Raw genomic sequence first — 21,217 nt, 5'->3', positions numbered from 1 at the left:
TTTTGGAGCCATCTCCAACAATGCCACAATAGCGATTATAACAAAACCTGGGAGAGACCCCCTGCGCTGCAGCAGTTATCAGCCCATCTCTCTCCTAAACAGCGATATCAAAATCTTAGCCATTATCTTTGCAAACCGGCTACGTAGAGTCATACAGTCCCTGATCCATCATACTCAGGTGGGGTTTGTACCGAGCTGAACCTCCCAAAATCATCTGCATACTCTGTGCCACACCCTGTAGGCCTCCAGGGACCTGCCGGAGACTGTGCTGGCCTTGTCTCTGGATGCTGAGAAGGCGTTCAATCGTATAGAGTCGCCCTGTCTGTTTGCAACGCTGGCAAGGTTTGGTCTGGGAGACCGATTTATCTCTGTGATCCGACTGCTGTATGATCAACCCATGGCACGGGTTAACTGTGGAGGTTTCCTCTCGGACCCTTTTCCCATCCACAGAGGGATGCGGCAGGGATGCCCTCTCTCGCCCCTTTTGTTCCTATTGGCGATAGAACCCCTTGCCGCAGCCGTCCACTTCTCCCCCTCAATAAAGGCCCTCCCTTTGTCGGATGGCATCTCCAAATTCTACCTATACGCCGACGATGTTCTTCTAACTATAACGGACCTTGAGCGCTCTCTGCCGGCCTTACTGGAGATTATCGATGGGTTTGCGCCCCTCTCTGGCTATTGTTTTAACTGGGACAAGAGCGAGGTGCTTCCTCTTTCGTGTGTGACCACAAAAGCCGCACTCCTCGGCTTCCCATTTCGATGGACTCCGAGATGCCTCAAATACTTCGGGGTGTTGGTCAATCAAGGCCTGGTGCACATGGTGGCGGACAATCTAGATCCCCTTGTCACGCAAATGAAACTTGATTTTGAAAAGTGGAACCATCTGGGCCTCTCCATGTGGGGCAAGGTACAGGCGGTCGAGATGGTCACAGTGCCTCGTTTCACCTATGTCTTGGGGCTCTACCCTTACAAGTGCCTCTCTCTACTCTGCAGAACATTGACACTATCATCAGAGCCTTAGTGTGGAGCTCCACGTGGCCACGCTTGGCACCAGCTAGGCTGCTAGCGTGCTGCTCCCACATGGGAATGGGACTCCCCTCAGTGGAACATTATGCACTTGCACTACATTTATCACAACCGGCCCATACACTGCCTGGAGTGCCGGACCCGCCACACTGGGTAGCTCTGGAGAGGGTGCTGCTTTCCACGAATGGGGGACTTGGAGGGCTCTATTGTGATGACCTCTCGTCTTCTGGAAGGGCTAACCGGATCCTGAGGGCGACCCGGACTGCCTGGAGTAGGGCCCACCGCCTCTCTTACACGCCCAGGCCCCCTTATGGATAGACGGTGAGGTGGTCAACTGGCTGCAATGGAGCAGGGTCAGTATCCATGATCTTGCTCAGGTTCTAGAGGGTGGTGCGCTTAAGCCCTTGGCCACGCTGCAGAAGGAATTCAATCTTCATTCGCGGCAGGAATAGAGATACTTACAACTCAAACATTGTCTGCAACACGGTGCTGACACCATCCGATGGGGACTCCAGACCTCGCCTGTGGTGACCTACCTGAAGACGTGGGGACAGCACAAGGGTGTCATGGTAGGCCTCTATGAGGCCATCACCCAACAGTTATACTCACAACCTCTTCTGGACAAACTGCGCTTACAATCGCAGGACCACCTGACAAGGATGACTGGGTGGACATCCTGGAGGCCTTGGACAAGGGCACCCGGGAGGCCCGATTAAATTGCTGTCTCTTCAAGGTGCTGCATGACTGGTATTGGTCCCCAGCAAAGCTGCACAGGACGGGACTTCTTCCGCATGTAAAGTGTTGGCGTTGTGCGGAGGCATGCTGTGATTTGATACATATTTTAATTGATTGCCCGACGGTCCAGCCTTTGTGGGCAGTTGTGGGCTCCACTCTGGCTGAGTTTGTACTGCTTCCATCACCGCTCCCCCCTTCTCTTATCATATTGCATGATATGACCTCTCTCCCGGCCCTGCCCACACCGCATAGACGACTGTTACACACGGCGTTAGCAATTGCAAAAATTTGCATTCTCTGCCATTGGCGATCAATGACCTCCCCAACCCCGGAGGAATGGATTGTAGCTATGACCCGCATAGCAACGCATGAGAGAGTCATCTACAACCTGCAGGACCAGGCTCAGATATTTAACCAGGTGTGGACCCCCTTCTTCACTGCATGACTGACGTAGGCTGCCGGACACCACCCTTACTCACTGCGGACCGCCCCTCGTCTCCGATGTCTCTCACTTACTTCCCTAACAACTTGTCACTGAGATTAGAACTATAAGCAGAACCAGACCTGCGATCAAAGTCAAAGCCTTGGCTATTGCATTTCTATCCCTCTTGAGCCTTTAGCTTTTAGTCCCCACCTCTCCCTCCTGAACGAAAGCTTCACCTTGACATGCTCATCCTCCCCTCCCCTCACCCCGTCTCCCCTCCCCCCCTCTTGTATGTCGGCCTTCCCCCCCACCCCATCCCCCCTTAAACACTGATGGTATCTACCGCGGTCCTCTTTTCTCTACAGAACTCTCTGACACCAGTGGCACATCCTCATCCTGTTTAATATCACCTCCCATTCCCTATTCTCCGCTGTCCTCCTGCCATTACTATTCCTTCCCCCCTCCTTCTCTCTCTCTTTCTCTTTCTCCTTTTCCTTCCCCTCTTAGAGATTTGATCTTAGCCCTCTACTCCCTCCCTTGCAAGATCCCCTCATAGTTGCAGCTTACTGAGTCACAGCTGTTGTACAAGGCACCAATCACTGCCCCTGTTGGGGGAATGCCTACGTACAAACGGTCGTTGTTGTTTTATTTTATTTTGTTATTTTGATATTGTGATATCTCAATATTCTAATATCCTGATATTCTTATCTTCAACATGAAGGAACACAAGTTATACTGGCACTTTAATGTAAATCGACGTTACGGCGTGATTCAGACCTACGCCCCATTTCAGTGAGAATTGGCATTCCTGCCATTGCGTCACTAGGCTGCTTTGTACCACCATCGTCCTATTGCTCCCCCTCTTCACCCCCCTTTTTTCTCCCCCTTCTGAGTTCCCTATCTTTTCTTTCTCTTAATTCCAAAACTTTGATTTCTCTCTTTCTTATTGTTTCATTGCAATTGTCCCTTTCTTATGAATCAGAAGTATGGTTGACTGTGTTTCATTGTTTCAGTCGATTTCTTTTCTATATGATCCATTATGTGTCATTTCTTGTTCATGCTGGGACCTCGGTCCCTCTTTGGTTCTAAATCATCTTGCAGTGTTAATAAAGAATTTCAACACAAAAAAGAGAGGGGAAGGGTCTAGGTGAGGCAAAGGGGCCTCATTGGTCATTAAGGAAGGTGAGGGAGGGAGGGAAGGTAATATGGAAATTTGTCCTATTCATGCGGGTGCTGCACCTACAGAGTCAGACATTTTGGCCGTGGCGAGCTGGTTTTTACTAGGATTTGTCTACCATCATGGAACTTGCTTTGTATATACATGCATATTATTGTGAAATATTCTTTTAGGCGGTTTACGTATTGTTGGCCTTTTGTGCGACAGTGAACAACCGGTATGCGCGATGTTGTACTGTGACAGAATGCAAGATAAACTGTATAGCATTATTTAGAGCGATATGGAGAATGAAAAGCTTAGCAAATTCTGTCATTTGATATTCTCTAAACAAAAACATACAGAAATGTCTGCCATGGATTTTAAACATCGGAATGAATTGCAGTAGTCCTCTTTTGTGTGTGATTACTAATTAACCAGAACTAACGTCACCCGTGGGATTTAAAAGCACTAGTGTGATACCATGAGGCTTGGCTAGTATTGAAAATGACGAAATCCGAAACACATCTCCTGACTATTGGCAATAAAGGACTAGGTAAATGGCATCCCGTGAGTCCTCTAGGTTTGTCCTTTTGGATGGCCAGTTATTGGTGAACTTTGGAAACGGATATATATATATATATATATATATATATATATATATATATATATATATATATGTATATATAGATATATGTGTGTGCCTAATGCCATGGAAGTGCTGGGTGGGACCAGAGACATGGAAGAAGCATGTTTACTGGCAAAAAAAAAATCAGGAAACTATGGGGGTCATTCCGACCCTGGCGGTAAAATCCGCCAGGGCCGGGGACCGCGGATGCACCGCCAACAGGCTGGCGGTGCATCCCTGGGCATTCTGACCGCGGCGGTACCGCCGGTTCCCCGCTGCCCTGGGGAATCCTCCACGGCGGCGCAGCTTGCTGCGCCGCTATGGGGATTCCGACCCCCTTACCGCCATACTGTTCCTGGTGGTTTTGGCTGCCAGGAACAGGATGGCGGTAAGGGGTGTCGTGGGGGCCCCTGCAGTGCCCATGCCAAGATTTTCAGAAAATCGCGACGGGTGCAACTGCACCCGTCGCACCCTTTCCACTCCGCCGGCTCCATTCGGAGCCGGCATCCTCGTGGAAGGGGGTTTGGCCAGCCCAGCGGGAAAATCAGAATTACCGCGGCAGTCTTTTGACCGCGCAGCGGTATTCTGACGGCGGTACTTTGGCGGGCGGCCTCCGCCGCCCACCAAAGTCAGAATGACCCCCTATGTGTTAAGCATGAATCAATCTACGATTGCAACTGTGGACCCGCCATTTTAGGTAGAAAAAACTGAATTCCATTTTGTGTTGTCGTGAATAATCCTTGAATCGCAACTTTGAAAGAGAGTGAAGAAACACAGGCTCACATACAAAGGCACCCTCAGACATTGACACACCACCACCACTGATTCTCATTCAGCTGTAAAAATTCACAATGCAACATTGCCTCACACAACACTTGGATACTTACAGGTAGATACTTGCACAAACAGGCACACTCTGGGATATGCATTCTCACACTGCTGTTGACACACACACACACTCATGCACTAATAAAGGAGGACTCACCCTGACAATCTCATTTATAGATGTTTAAAATTCATTTTTCTAGGCTTAAACATGAGGAAAAGTAAGGTTAATCTTTACCTTTCTTCCTCATATTTTAACTCTCGCTGCAACAGGGGAGAAAGGGTGGTCAAAACTGCCCAGAAACTGTGGCTGTTGTGTGTAGAAGTTGGGGAAATTATTTGTTAAAACAGTGTTTTTCTATCTGCTGTATTAGCACATATATCCCTCTATTCTCCAATTTATAGTTGCCAGAAGTTGTAGCTGAATGGTAGGGGAAGTCATTGTGATTCTGCATGTGTTGAGGTGGCGTTTTTTGTCATGACTGACTGATTGGCCATATAGACAATGAGAAATGCCACATTTATTTCCTGAAAATGCACACAATTCATTGTATGTGTGTGCGTGTGTGTGGTAGACCAGATATAAAAACTATGAACACAGCTACTCATCCAACAGGAATGTAAACACTGAAGTAGGCTATAAACAAAGCACCCGTTTACCACCTCTTCCACTTTAGGGTTCTTACCCACTACAAAACCCTATGCTCTTGGCAGAAAAGTGAGGTACCTGTTGTCACAAATGCCTTATGGGAAACAGCTGCTGGCAGCACCCATGCCCTGTACCTCTCAGCACTGTAGGATGGGCTGTGCAGGATGGGCAAGGGCCTGGAGACAGTCACATCGGACCGATGAAGACTGTCAAGAGACTATAAAGATTAAACAAGGGTAAGCTTGTTGCACAAAACATGCTTAATTTTTCAACTTGTGTTCTCATTACATGAAGCGCCCTTTTACTGTCCCTCCATGAACCAAAAATAATGTGGAGTGATAGTGAATTAAGATAAAGATGGTCCTTGAATGGCGCTATTCTTGGCGCAATCTCAGATCTCTGTTGCCTCAACCCAGAGAGGCTTTTGTCTCGAACTTGAGGTTGATATTACAAATTCATTAACAATGCATTGACAGTGAAGCAAATTTTGACTCACCGTAATGACAAAGAGAGCTAGAGCAACTATGATGGTGTATTACCTGATTAGTAAAGCTACAAACTCCAAATCAAGTAAATTTAGTTAAAATTGGTAATTATCTGACTACAGCTTACATGAGCATAATCTAAGCGGTTCAATTAGTAAGTCAAATGCTGCTTTAATAAGTCCGTATGTGTAAGTGAAAGCAAAGACTAATTTCCATTAAGGAGTACCATAGTTGTAAGCTAGAGTTGTGGGCACGTTGAGGAAAGAAGATGGTGTCAATCAAAATAGTCTTGAAAGAAGAACCAGATAAAGATTCCAATTAGAATGAGAAGAAAGGTACTCAAGAGTACCTCCAAGAGCAGGAAACTAAGGAGCACTGGTCTCAGGAGACGATAAAAGACGCCTGCTTGCAAATATGGACAAAGGCAAGTCATCTACCTAACAAGATTCAAACAGTTAGAAACATAACATTCCATCAAAAATGATAGAAACTTAAGGTTTCCCACCAGGCAGTGACCAATCAATCAATCAATCAATCAATCAAGGTATTTATAGAGCGCGCTACTCGCCCGTGAGGGTCTCAAGGTGCTGGGGGGGGGGGTTACTGCTGCTCGAAGAGCCAGGACTTGAGGCGCTTCCTGAAGACGAGGTGGTCCTGGGTAGTCCTGAGGTGGACTGGAAGGGAATTCCATGTCTTGGCTGCCAGGTAGGAGAAGGATTTACCTCCAGCGGTGGTTCTGCGGATGTGAGGGATGGCGGCGAGAGCGAGGCTGGTTGAGCGAAGTTAGCGGGTGGGCGTGTAGAAGGCAGGGTGACTTTTGAGGTATTCTGGGCCCTTTTTGTGGAGGGCTTTGTGTGCATGGGTGAGGAGCCTGAAGGTGATCCTTTTGTTGACGGGGAGCCAGTGTAGGTGTTTCAGGTGGGCGGATATGTGGCTGAGGCGTGGTACGTCGAGGATGAGTCATACAGAGGTGTTTTGTATGTGCTGGAGACGTTTCTGAAGTTTTGCGGTGGTTCCTGCGTATAGGGTGTTTCTGTAGTCCAGGCGGCTTGTGACGAGGGCGTGGGTAACAGTTTTTCTGGTATCGGCGGTGATCCAGCGGAAAATCTTTCGGAGCATGCGAAGATTGTGGAAGCAAGAAGACGAGACGGCGTTGACTTGCTTGGTCATGGTGAGAAGGGGGTCCAGGATGAATCCGAGATTGCGTGCGTGGTCTGAAGGGGTTGGTGCGGTGCCCAGGGCCATGGGCCACCAAGAGTCGTCCCAGGCGGACGGCGAGTTTCTGAGGATGAGGACCTCCGTCTTGTCTGAGTTCAGCTTCAGGCAGCTGAGCTTCATCCATTGTGCGACGTCTTTCATTCCATCCTGCAGGTTGGCTTTGGCGGTGGCGGGGTCCTTGGTGAGGGAGAGTATTAGCTGGGTGTCGTCGGCGTAGGAGATGATGTTGATGTTGTGTTTGCGAGTGATGTTGGCGAGGGGGCTCATGTAGATATTGAAGAGGGTAGGGCTGAGCGAGGAGCCTTATGGGACGCCGCAGATGATCTCAGTGGGTTCTGAGCGGAAGGGCGGGAGGTAGGCTCTTTGGGTTCGGTTAGAGAGGAACGAGATGATCCAGTCCAGGGCCTGTCCTTGGATACCAGTGAAGGGGAGGCGGGTTATTAGGGTGCGGTGGCAGACGGTGTCAAAGGCAGCCGAGAGGTCAAGGAGGATGAGGGCGGTTGTTTCTTCGTTGTCCATCAGGGTTCTGATGTCGTCGGTGACTGCGATGAGGGCGGTTTCTGTGCTGTGGTTGGCCCGAAAGCCAGATTGGGAGGGGTTGAGCAAGTTGTTATCTTCGACGAAGTTAGTCAGTTGTTTGTTGATGGCCTTCTCGATGACCTTGGGGAGGAGCGAGATGGGGCGGAAGTTCTTCAGGTCGTTGGGGTCCCCCGTGGGTTTTTTCAGGAGAGCGTTGACTTCCGCGTGTTTCCAGCTCTCGGGGAAGGTGGCAGATGTAAACGAGCTGTTGATGATGCTCTGTAGGTAGGGGGCGATGATGGCGTCGGCTTTGTTGAAGATGTGATGGGAGCACGGGTCCGAGGGGGCGCCGGAGTGGATGGTGTTCATGGTGGTTCTAGTCTCTTCGGAGCTGATGGGGGTCCAGGCGTTGAGGGTGATGATTGGGGCTGTGGGTTCAGTGGTGGTCGGCGGGATCTGGGGTCCGAAGCTGTCGTGTAGGTCGGTGATCTTTCGATGGAAGAAAGTAGAGAGGGGGTTGCAGAGTTCTTGTGAAGGCGTGATGGTGTAGGAGCTGGCGTTGGGATTGGAGAGCTCTTTGACAATGTGTTCGGCGGCGAGGAGGGTGTCTTCGGTGGAGGTAGTGACGTTGATGGAGCTCTTGTAGATGATGGCGATTCCTCCTCCGATTTGGTTGGTGCGGTCTTTCCTGGCGATGGCTAATGCGTTGTCGGGAGCCGAGGAGGCGTTCATCCAGGTTTCTGTGATGAAGGCGACGTCAGGTGCGGTTGTGTTCAGGAGGTCCCATAGTTCAATGGCATGCTTGTGGACGGAGCGTGCGTTGAGGAGGATGCACTTGAGGTGGTTGTTGGAGCGTGGGCCGGTGGACAGATTGCAGGCGCGGTGGAAGGTATACTTGCAGGCTTGACAGGCGAAGGGTCCATGAGTGCGTTTGGGGCTGGCTTGGTAACAGGTGGTTGTTCGTCCGGAGTTGAGTTCGTGGAGGGAGGCAGCGTCGTATCTAAGCTGGGGGTTTTGGGAGCGCTGGGGGCCAGGGGTTCTGCGCTGGGCGCGGTCCAGGCGCGGACGGGCGCAGACGAGCTTGCCTTTGGTGCACCTTTGGCGCGCCAGCGGCGCAGCCGCACGGCGGCCGCCATAAGAGGGAAGTGGGGAGGAGGGGTCAGCTGAGAGGCGGGAGGCAGGAGGGAGGGTAGCGAATGGAAGCAGGGGGGCGGGGGCGCACAGGAGGCATCGGCGGGAGGCGGGAGAGCGGGGGCGGGAAAGCGTCTGGAGAGCGGAAAGGGAGGGAAAAAAGGGAAAGCAAGACAGGCGAGAAAGTGGAGAAAGGAGAAAGACAGAAGCCCAACAGGAGCGACAGAGGGGAAATAGAGGGGCACAACAGGAGCGAAAAAGGAGGAAGGCAGGAGCGCAGCTGGAGAGACCACGGATCAATAGAAAAGCACAGCAGGAGAGACCGAGGATAACTGGTGAGGCACAACAGGAGAGAGACAAAGGATCACTAGAAAAGCACAACAGGTGAGACAGAGGATAATAGAAGAAGCACACTAGGAGAGGAAGAGTAGAAAAACAGAAGCGCAACAGGAGAGGCAAAGGAGATAAACAGAAGCACAAATGGAGAAGCAGAGGAGGAAGACAGTAGCACAAACAGGAGCGAAAATGGAGAAGGACGGGAGCGGAGCAGAACAAAAGAACCTAGGACTTACCAGACCAGTGGCAGGGGCCTGGGCAGGTGGAGCTGCAGCAGCGGGGAAGCGACCTACCCTAGGGTCAAGGGTCGCTGTCTCTGCCGCGCAGCGGCCGCCATAAGACGGAAGGGGGAGAGGGGGTCAGCTGGGAGGCCGGAGGGAGGGTAGCGAATGGAAGCAGGGGGGGCGGGGTCACACGGGAGGCAGCAGCGGGAAGGCGGGAGAGCTGAGGGCGGGAAAGCATCTGGAGAGTGGAACGGGAGGGAAAAAAGGGAAATCGCGACAGGCGAGAAAGTGGAGAAAGGAGAAAGACAGAAGCCCAACAGGAGCGACAGAGGGGAAATAGAGGGGCACAACAGGAGCGAAAAAGTAGGAAGGCAGGAGCGCAGCAGGAGAGACCACGGATCAATAGAAAAACACAGCAGGAGAGACCGAGGATGACTGGAGAGGCACGACAGGATAGAGAAAAAGGATCACTAGAAAAGCACAACAGGTGAGATCAAGGATAACTGGAGAAGCACAACAGGTGAGATAAAGGATAACTGGAGAAGCACAACAGGAGAGAGACAAAGGATCACTAGAAAAGCACAACAGGTGAGACAGAGGATAATAGGAGAAGCACACTAGGAGAGGAAAAGGAGAAAAACAGAAGCGCAACAGGAGAGGCAAAGAAGAAAAACAGAAGCACAACAGGAGAGGCAGAGGAGGAAGACAGTAGCACAAACAGGAGCGAAAATGGAGAAGGACGGGAGCGGAGCAGAACAAAAGAACCTAGGACTTACCAGACCAGTGGCAGGGGCCTGGGCAGGTGGAGCTGCAGCGGCGGGTAAGTGACCTACCCTAGGGTCAAGGGTCGCACCAATAAAAGCTCATTGTTCTCTCCGTATTTGGTGTCAGCCTCCTCCTCACAGGATAACGCAATGCCAGCTCTTTCTCTCACAGCAACTTTCATGATATAATACAAAGGAGTATTGCCTCCCCAGCTTTCTCATCCACCACAGGTGTTGAATTTTTGGTCCAATCCAACTTATCTCTACACTGCCACCTTCAAAATGAAATCTAGCAAAGAATATTATTTTAAATGGCTACTTATCTGAAATAGAACTTCAAATGCCAAATTACAAAAAGCAATCTTTCTAGATCAAGATCTAGCTTTCTGCCAAATATGGTGTAATTCCTTCCATTGGTTCGGGCTGTAGTCGTGTATGAAATCCCTAATGGAAATTGCACAGGGAAATCTCTTTTTGGGATCCTGCTTGACGAATCACCCCAAAACTTTCCAAATAGCAGCAATAGTGAATGCAATCCAGTTTAGAAAATTTGACAAACATGCGAAAGTTGTAGGCAAACCAAAAAATGCATTTCCTATGGAGACTCTGGACACATGTACGAAATTCAGGTTTTGCGAGTCGCAAAACCTGATGTACAACAGTGTCAATGACACTGTTTGCGATTCCCAATGGGGTCGCAAATGACCTACCTCATGAATATTCATGAGGTAGGTTGCTATTTGCGACCCCATTGGGAATGGCCGCCATCACAGGGATGGTGGCCTGCTGGAGACAGCAGACCACCATGTCTGTGACTGCTTTTAAATAAAGCAGTTCTTTTTTTAAATGCAGCCCGTTTTCCTTAAAGGAAAACAAGATGCATTTCAAAATCAAAAATGAAAAGTTTTCTTTTCACTTTTTCAGAGCAGGCAGTGGTCCGCGGACCACTGCTTGCTCTGAAAAAATATTTTTGCTGTCATTCACAAAGGGGAAGGGGTCCCATGGAGACCCCTTCCCGTTTGCGGATGGATTAGCACCAGTTTGAAACTGGTGCTAACTGCGATTGTTTTGCGACCGCATTCTCAGTCACAAAACAATCATACATACCATCTGGATTCGGTATTAGGAAGGGACGCCCTTGTCACTCCCCTTCCTAATACCGAATTGCAAAACCCAAATAGCATTTTTCAAGTCGCAAACGGCCCGATTCACCGTTTGCGATTTGAAAAATGCTTTGTAAATCTGGCCCTAGGTTCTAACTATAACTAGGACCTAGTTTTTATAGAAAACAAATTTTTGACTTGCCTATATCTTTTGTGGCGGTTGATGAATCTTCACAAATTTTTTCACAACATTTTCCCCAAAAATATAAAGCTCAGTTCAGCTGCAGTTTCGGGTGGCACCATCAAGCGGGTGCAGAGAAAAAGAGGGTGTCCCAAAACATGTTTTCCTTATGCATTTTACCGTAGACATTTTGAACATGACTACAGCCCGAACTGCTGGACAGAATTACACCAAATTTGAATTACACCAGATTTGGCAGAAAAGTAGCTCTTGGTCCAGAAAGACCACTTTTTGTTATTTGGTGCAGTAGTTTTTGAGATATGTAAGAAAATTCAAATTTGGCTATATAGGGACTCAAAGGCTCCATGAACCAGGATCTTGTGCTGAGAACTGATTAGCTGTAAACACTTCAACCAGGAAGTGTTGGCAGCCATCTTGGGACTCAGCTTCAGCCAAGTTTTAGAAAAAAAGATAAAGTTAAGAAAATGAGCCAGGGTAGCAATATCCTGACCCCTTACCTTTGATGCTGGGGTCCCAGGGCTCAAAAGCACTTGTAAAAAAGAATGTTGCTGCAATTTCACAACAGGGGTTGTGAAACCATGACAATTTTTTTTTAAAATCAAGCACGGTCTCACATGCTTTTTTTAATAAACCCCCGGGTGGGCCTGTTCTCGAGGACATATAAAAAGTAAAGGAGGGGGGCGCATGGGGCCCCCTCCTGGGCTTACTTAAGCCACCTCCTCTGGGGTTTGATTAATTTATATGCGAGGGCCCCCACACTCTGTGAACTACCATCTCCCCAGAACTAAACTAACAATTACTGCTGGTTGGCCATGCAGCCCACTCCCACAGCCCCGGGGACCACCACCTTCCTGGGACAAAAGAATAAATTAACACAGGGGGCACGCATGGCCCCCCGCAGGTGCCGCCACTGCCACAGAACTTATAATCAATTATATGTGGGGACCCATGCGCCCCCCTCGTAGCCCTAAGGACCACCGCCTTCCCGGGACAAAAGATTTGGTTAATGGAGGGAGGCCTGTGTGCCCCCCTCCTGCAGCTCCGGGGACCGCCACCTTTATGGGACATTCCTTTTCAGATTAAAAAAGGGTCTCGAGGCCCCCTCCCGCAGCCCCTGAGACTGCCACCTCCCTGCGGTTGAAAGCCACTTCCCTGGGGCAAAGTTTAATGTTGGAGGGGGGCTGCGTAGCCCCCCTCATGGAGCCAGGAATTGCCCTGGGGAGTCCCACCCCCAGGGCTGACTCTAGCTATGTTCCAGGTTGCCCACCCAGTGGACATTGCTGGTTGCTGTGACTTGGCAGGACGTTTGACAGCAGTCAAACAGCTCTTGCTTGCTGGAAGATGATTTTTCTGCTGTTTCCCTGCCTGAAAGACGTGCGGGCAGGGAAACGGAAGAAAAGAATTGCTCTTACAGACCAGGAGCTGCATCTATAGCTGTGAGAGCTATGCTGGCTCCTGCAGGCGACAGGGGGCCAGCTAGGACCGTGGGGGCCTTGAGGCACAGCCCCTCTCATACACAGAGACACCCTCTCATACCTATTCTCACACCAAGAGAGACAAACCCTGCAGCCAACTCCCTCTGTGCATAGCCAAAGGTTGTGCATGAGGTTGAGTGGTTATAGGGGGTTAGCTGCAGGGCCTGGCCACAGGCGGTGGTTGAATTAACATATAGTAATGAAAATTACTTTACATCAAAAAACATAGAAATTCACGGAAAGGATCAAAGGTCCCAGGGACGTTATAGTTAGTTTCTGAATTTACTCGTACAAACCATAGAAATTCAGCAATTATAGTTAGAGTTATTTCAAGTAACTGAAACTTGTGCCCTAAGGTAACTATAACTAGTGCTTGAATCAGGTCTGTTGGCATGTATGGTTGAACTGCCACTGCCTCTTCCTTCTGTCCTCAATAGTCTGTTATATTGCCACAGCCTCTCTTGCCTTTCTTGCATGGTTGGTTTGTTGCCCCTTCCCCCCTTACTCCTGCCCTCCATGGTCCTTTGTACTGCCACCTCCCCTCCTGCCTGCCCAGCGTGGTCAACTTGTTGCTCTGCGCCCCCCTCCCTGCCCTCAATTAACCAAGTTCATGCTCCACAGTATTCTAATGAACAACTAGATTGCTAACATTCCATATTTATTACAAAGGTGTGGCATGCCTAACATCATCTTGATGTAATCAAAACTGTAATACCGAAAGCATTACCTTCAGATATTACAAAAATTAGAGGGTCTTATTCCCATAGAAATTATGGTTAGTGCTGCAAAAAACTAGAATGAGGACATATTTTCTGAGTTGTCAAATAGCGACAAAGCACTTTTAAATTATTTGCTATCTTTATGTTTTTTTTATTCAGTTGATCCCTTGATGATTTGTTACAATTAGGGGAGAGGATGTGGCTTTATGGCCAGAGCTGCAGACTTTACAACTAGGAAACCAGATTTGAGTTGCGGCATCAGCTCGACATCCTGTGATTCTTGGCAAATAACTTAGACCCTCAATACAAGTTTAGCGGGCGGAAAATGCCGCCTGTCAAACTCCCGCGTTCAGGAGACCGCCAGTGCGATCTACTTCCTGCAGCCCCATTACGAGTTTCCAGCTGGGTCAGTGGGCAGAAATAAAAAGTTTCCGCCCGCTGGCCCAGCATCAAACTCCCGCGTGCAGGAGACCGGCAGTGCCGTCTACTTCCTGCGGCCCCTATTACGAGTTTCCAGCTGGGTCAGTGGGCAGAAACAAAGTTTCTGCCAGCTGGCCCTGCGGGAAACAGCCCACAACATTGACGCCCGCTTATAATTGAGCCGATGGCAATATTGCTGTGCATCGGGTACAGCAGCACCTGTCGCGCTTTTTACTGTCTGCTAAGCAGACAGTGTAAAGCACAACAGGGCTGTTCATGGGGCCCCTGACACCCCGTCTCTGCCACCTTTTACATGACGGTGCAACCACAATGTAAAAGCCATCGGAGAGGGGACTTGTAATCCCCAGAGTGCTGCCCTGGCGGATTAACACCACCGCACCGCCAGGCCATCGGCCGGTGAAAAAGTGACTTTGCCGGCGGTCTGACTGTGGCACGTTTGCCGCGGTCATAATGTGAAGACCAGAATGTCGCATTGGCGGCAGTCCAACCACGAGTCTGGCATCCTAAGACCGACAGACTCGTAATGAGGGCCTTAATCACCCCTTGCCTAAAACCAAAATGAATGTGTCCTTGCGTCATGTAACTGATGCTCATCTAAATCACTCAAACATCTTCGGGTCAATTCTGCGCTATATAAAACGGCAAAAAAACGAAGCCAAGGGTTGTGCACACTTCTATCATTGGGGGCTACATTTAGGTGGTGTGTATGCTACATCCAGACTCTCTTTCTGTGGTGGACATCTGGGGTGACTTATTTGTTATGAAGCTCTCTAATGTCCTTACTTACTGCAGTATCCGCAGGAGAAAATGCCATCAGTTTTCCACTTCAATTCCATCAAGATGGCGTTCAGATGTGCCATCCTTTTGGAATAAATTTAGAATGTTGTGGGCGTGTCCAGCCTTCTATTTCTTATGATAATTTATTTCTAAGGTGACACGTGTAGGGTAACCATCAATTACCCTTAGAGGTCAACCCAGATCTTTGGACTCAGATAGGAGTGAGATGGTCAACAACAATGAGATCAAATTAATAAACATCACTTTTCATTTTGGAGTCAGTGTAAGAAAACTGGGATGATTGCAGAGGCCCCCTATCTTTTTTGCCCCCATATTTCATTTTTTACTGGTGTTTTCCTGACTCTTCTGGTGCTCTGGGTGCTGCTAACCAGTCCCAGGGCCTGTGCTCTGTGTAAAATTAGTATGCAAATTAGTCTAATTATAATTGGCAGTCTCAGCCTACCTATAATTCCTTAGTATACGGTAGGGCATGTAGGTCTAAGGACCCCAGTTAAGGTAGTGCACCCATAGATGCACTCCTGAGGTGCCCAGTGTCATCATAAAGGCCGGCTTGCCTTGCTGAATGCTTTTAAATTAAAGTTATATGCAAATCCGACTTTAAAATTAAAAGTATTTCCAAAGTCTTAAACAACCTTATCTTTACATATAAGTCACCCCTAAGGTGTGCCCTAAGTGCCCCTAGGGCTGGATGTAATGTAACTATAGGCAGGGACCTTATAAAAATAGTTTTATAATCCCTGATGAGGTAAAATAGTCAAATTTGTTTTTATAATAATAATAATAGTCCCCATAGGAGACAGTTACCTTGAGTTTGGTATCAAGTTAATTGTTATAATAAATTATATAACTTGCCATTGTTGGATTTAATATAACTAGTTCAGGTAAAGAGTTTTAAAACTCTACCTGAAAGTTGCCAACTTCAGGTCTGTAGTGCCCTTCTCTGATTGGCCAGCCTCTGGCAGCCTTGCCAGGCTGCATTGTTGGGGTGTGAAGTAGCCTGGGCTGAATACAAAGGATGTGCCTGGGGAGGAGATCTACCTCAGCAGATGGTGAAACAGGATGGGGACAGAGCCGCCAAACTGGTCTTCAAAGTCAGGGAACAACATTTTCAGCAGCTCAGGCCCTCCCCCATTTCCTGCAACCCCAGACAATTAGGTGCCCTCTTGATTAGATTAGGAGAGTGCAGAAGAGGGGTGTGTTTAGGATTTTAAGCCACACCAGTGGGTGGGCTCACCCAGATCTAACCTCCAAAAATCAGTTTCAGCAATGATGGATTTTTGCAGAATGTTGCTCCCTGGGATTGAGATTTGTCAAACTTCCCAGGAAGTGGTCATCAATGTTGGGAAGGAGGCTGCCTGTGATTGGACAGTCAGGTCCCCATACTTTCCACCCCAGGAGCAAGTATAAATATGACAGAGCTACACACACACCTCAGATCCCTACAAGAAACAAAATAAAGAAGAAGAAGGACTGCTCTGCTGAACCCCTGACCTGCACCTGGACTGCACCAGCTGCACACTTTGGCTTCACCACTAAAATGACTTGGCCTGTCTTCTACTGCTTCAAGAAAGGGCTCCCTTTTTGCTACATGGACAAAGGAGCTGCCTAGAGTCCCCTGCATCAAGTCCTGCAAGCAGAGCCCAGCTGACCAGCGTCCAGTGGCCATTTGAGGATTCTGACCAGGTGCATTCTGGGAATTGTAGTCCCAACTCCCAAGGTGCAACTCAGAGTTTCTGGAACCTTGGATCAAGTTGTGGACACTTCAATGACCCTAAAAGGATCTCCGGGAGAAGATCCAGAACTTTGGAGATGTTTGGAGCAAGTCCATAAGTTGAAGAGGTGCATTATGGGAGTTGTAGTCCCAGACCCCAAGAGGCAAAGAGCTTCTGAACCCTTTGCTGGTGCTGTGGACCACTTTCCCGAATCAAGAAACACTTCTGAAAGTAAGTGTAACAGTGTTACCTCATGGGTGGCCTGAACTCTGGACTTTGTCCCGGTCCAGTGTGACCTTTTTTAACCCTTTGAGCGGTAGTTGCTTCTATGTGCTAGAAAACATTAATCATTTAAAAATTCATATCTCCGGTTCCCCTTATCCAATGTTAATCATTTTGGTGTTATGTTGAAGAAAAAAATATAAGCTATTCTTATAAATTAGTGCTGGATTTTTAATGTATTTTGTGTTGTACTTATTTACTGTTTTGTGATTTTTAAATGCTTTACACATCTGTCTCCTAGGTGAAGCCCAGTATCTCGTTGCCAAGCTTCCAAGGGTTGAGCTGGGTTTAATTTATTGAGACCTAACTGGACCTAAGTGGAGGTTACTGGCCTATTGCTAAGTGTAGGTACTTACCAGCCCTTACCAATAATCCACTTTCCAACAGTCAGTAATTAATACACACCATCAATCAATCAATCATAGCATTTGTAAAGTACACTACTCACCCGTGAGGGTCTAAAGGCGCATGACCCATGTGGCCATGAATTACCACACCAGTTTAGTGAAGATCAAACATTTATTGCCCTTTAGATTAACAATGCTAAGATCACGTGAATTAAACACAAGACAAAATGATAAAAGTACATGAATAACACGGGTTGACCAAATCTATGGAAGAATCTTAATCTAGACAGAATATTTATCATTAAACATTCAAGAGCCACCATGCAGAATAACAAATGTATGATGCACACAGAATACATTTAGTTATCACAGATGAATTGTTTACAATCAATTTATATGAAAAGTCAGATTTAGAATGTGGCATTCTTAACTATTACTCTAATCTGATCAGCATGTTTGGGCTTCATGCAAAAAGAAAAGAAGACAAAAATTAATTAAAAAAACATCTTACTTTGGCACTAACCAAAAATAGCGGTTGGGTTTCTAAAACAGAAAACATAGAAATCTGCAAGAAAAAGAAATCCACATTTTGGTTACACCTCTCTTAAATGGATCAGCAGGCAGCGATATCTTCATCAGTGGAGCTTCTTCTGGTCTTCTTCATTGGGCAGTGACATTATAGGGAACACTCCAGTAATGTTTGGCCTTAATGTATCTGAACTGACAGTGAGAGAAAGCTGAAGACACAGCACATTATTACACTAGCAGAATTAAATAAATCTGCAAACAGGTGAGAGCTGCGAGGCACACAGGAACAGGAGAAAAACTGAACTTGCATCAACTAATTATTTTATATAAAACCCTATTGCATTTTCCCCACGTTGCAAAAGTATCTTTTCTTCATTTTTGTATTCACCATTGGTTCATCTTCTCTCCCTACAGTTACCAGTTTCCTCAGTAGAATACATTTGTTGAGGCAGCACATAAAACTATTGTTCTAGACACACACTATCTCGCAGGAAGACAAACAAATGTTACAACATAAGAACATAACTTTTCCACAGTGAACAAGTCACACAGGATGCTTAGAAAAACATTTTTCACAGCGTTAGCATTTTAAAAATTGTTGCGTTATTTTACTGACATGAGGCCTTTTTAAAACAAATGCTAAAACATGCAGCATAAAACATTTCATAATATTTAAACTATTAATCCTTTTAGTACATAATTATATTCTTTTTTCAATACATTTAATTATGAACACATAAAATACATTTCACTAGACAGTTATTTATTATTATGTCGACTAGATTATGGCTGCCACTATAGTGGTCATGTTTTCTGAAACTCATGTTTCCAGTATTTCACATTTTAAACACGTTATTTCACTTTGTTTTAGTGACACAATTTTATTAATAATATTTGCGCTTCAACAATCCCTCCTTTGACAACTATGTGTGTTGTCACAAAATATACTTATTAATACTTGTATTAATACTTATGTCAGTTCAAATTTTAGTTTGTCTACACAACATCTATTGTTTCTCGGTTTTCTGCAATCCTCAGTTTGTCTCAAATCATGAAATTATCTGCTTCTCATTTTCTCTAGTTTAATTTCTTTCCTCCTCATTTTTCATCCTTTGTCTTTTAATCAATATGTTTAATTTGTAAAGTCCGATCATGCAGATGACACATACAACCATTATTAATAATAGTTTCAATATTTTTCCCGCAATACCCTTACTAAGATTACCCAGCCATTTTTTAAACATTTTGTAACACCTTTGGCAACATTTTCCAAACCCCTAGCTCTTGCAGATCGTTTAAGTCTGAATTTGAATCAGTCAGATTTGTAATAAAAGTTCTAATTCCTTTACTGTTGTCAGTTATTTAAGTACAACAATGTTTCTTTTTAAGTATCCGAAAGACTCCACCGTCCTTTTCTAAAAGGATGTCTAATGCAAGTGTGTTCTCTAGAATCATTGAACGGACCGCAGCCATTTCAGTATCCGTTAAAATTACAGCTCCAGAAAAATCAGTTTACACCTTATCCACAATAGTAGACAACTTTCCAATTTTCAAAGCATTCAGAACAACTCCTACAGAAGGAATAATTGCTCCAAATATATCCCCAATTATTTCAGAATAAGTTTTTCTTTTTGATCTTGGTCTCTGCAATTCATTTGAGTTATGTGTGTCATCTATATTGACAAGCTGATAAATCTCCCACATAATAAGTCCTACACCATCTCCTTTGGAGACGATAATAAGCATTTCCTCAACAGATGTAATGTACCCCAGGAATCACAGGATCCTGTCTATTTAACATAAAGTTTCATGTATTCTTAAAAAGTAATACATGTCTGTACTCACTCGTTCCCACAAATTTAGTATCAGTTCTGGATTGAGGTCTAACAATGCAAAGTTTTCCTACATGTTGAAAATCTAAAGCAAGCTTCCCTTGTGTTTCAGTTTCACTAAATGCATAGTCATTTCTAAATGTCCTCTTCACTAACCCTTTCTCTATTTCCTCCTTCAATGCCTTTCCCCTGTCATCAGTTTGATCTAGAAAATAATTTTCTACTGGTGAAAGCAAGAATGTTAAGTTATTCCAGTGAGCGTAAGCTGTGCCAAATGTTAGTGCAGGCTCAAACAAACCTCATACAATATCAATATTTCTCCCTTTAGCTATGTTACTCAAATGTTGGTTAACCCCTGCCCGGCCTTTTCTCCCTCCTGTGCTGAGTCTTTTTGGCTATATGGGTAGTTCATACTTAGCCCCTCATAACTTTTTGTCCACATAAGCTATCCCTGCCAAATTTGCGTCCTTTTCTTCCAACATCCTATGGATTCTAAAGGTACCCAGATTTGTGGTTTCGCCTGGAGGAGACCAGGAAATTAGCCAAAATACAGCTAACATTTTGTTTTTTGGGGAAGAATGGGAAAAAGGTGCTGCAGAAGAAAGCATGTGTTTTTTTCCCTGCAAATGGCATCAACAAAGGGTTTGTGGTGCTAAAATCATCATCTTCCCAGCTTTCAGGAACAGGTAGACTTGAATCAGAAAACCACTATTTTGCACACAATTTTGGCATTTTACTGGGACATACCCTATTTTTACTATTAATTGTGCTTTCAGCCTCCTTCCAGTTAGTGATAGAAATGGGTGTGAAACCAATGATGGATCCCGGGCAGCTAAACATTTCTGAAAAGAAGGCAAAATTCTGAAATCAGCAAGGGGTCATTTTTAAAGGTCCTACAAGATTTTCCTACAGAAAGTAACAGCTGAAATAAAAAATAATGAAATTGAGTTAAAAAAAAAAAGCCATTTCTGTCCACGTTTTCTTCTGTAACTTTTTCCAGCTATGGCAGATTTTTTAAAGCAATATACCGTTACTTCTGCTGGGCCCTTTTTGGTTGCGGTGATATATAGGGCTTGTAGGTTCATCAAGAACCCTAGATATCCAGAGCAAATAAATGAGCTGCACCTTGCAATGGGTTTTCTTTCTATACTGGGTATACAGCAATTGGGGAACGGTGGGTGGTAGGAAATTTGTGCCGGCGCGGTGATCCTAGAAAGAAAAGTGAGGAAGATGTGTTTTTTAAGCAAATTTTGAGGTTTGCAGAGCAGTCTGGGTAAGAACATGTTGGTGGATCCACACAAGCCACATCACCCTGGACTCTACCCGGTGTCTAGTTTACAAAAATGTCTGGGTTTCATAGGTTTCCTTAGATGACCGCTGGCCCAGGACCAAAAACGCAGGTGCCGACCCCCTGCAAAAAAAAGATAGTTTTGTAATGTATCAATTTGATGTGATGTGATCTTGGCCTCCCGATAGAAGTGAGGTAGCATTTTTATCAGGAGACCAGGGGGAACAGTGGGTGGAATTAGTGTCTGATTTATTTTTGCTTCTGGAAGAATATGGTACAGAAATGCAAGAAAAATGTGTGATTTTAGTCACATTCTAAAGTTTACAGGGCACTGTGGCTAAGAAACTTGTTGGTATCCACAAGAGGCACACCA

At 46.3% G+C, this 21,217-nt stretch overlaps 1 protein-coding gene and 1 long non-coding RNA gene across 4 annotated transcripts in view; one reads left to right on the top strand and one right to left on the bottom strand.

Annotated features, from left to right (window-relative positions):
• Positions 1-21,217, top strand: part of SLC7A2 (solute carrier family 7 member 2) — a 395,073-nt gene that overhangs the window by 347,252 nt on the left and 26,604 nt on the right. The gene's annotated exons all lie outside the window — the stretch shown is intronic.
• Positions 17,363-21,217, bottom strand: part of LOC138246181 (uncharacterized) — a 156,946-nt gene continuing 153,091 nt past the window's right edge. The window contains exon 4 of the long non-coding RNA XR_011194236.1: positions 17,363-20,967. This is a non-coding gene — a long non-coding RNA (uncharacterized lncRNA). The remainder of the gene's footprint in view (positions 20,968-21,217) is intronic.

The sequence above is a fragment of the Pleurodeles waltl genome, chromosome 1_2 (assembly GCF_031143425.1).
Source record: "Pleurodeles waltl isolate 20211129_DDA chromosome 1_2, aPleWal1.hap1.20221129, whole genome shotgun sequence".
NCBI classification, from domain to species: domain Eukaryota; kingdom Metazoa; phylum Chordata; class Amphibia; order Caudata; family Salamandridae; genus Pleurodeles; species Pleurodeles waltl.
Note: the sequence above shows the minus strand (reverse complement) of the source record. Positions and strands in the feature narration are given on the sequence as shown.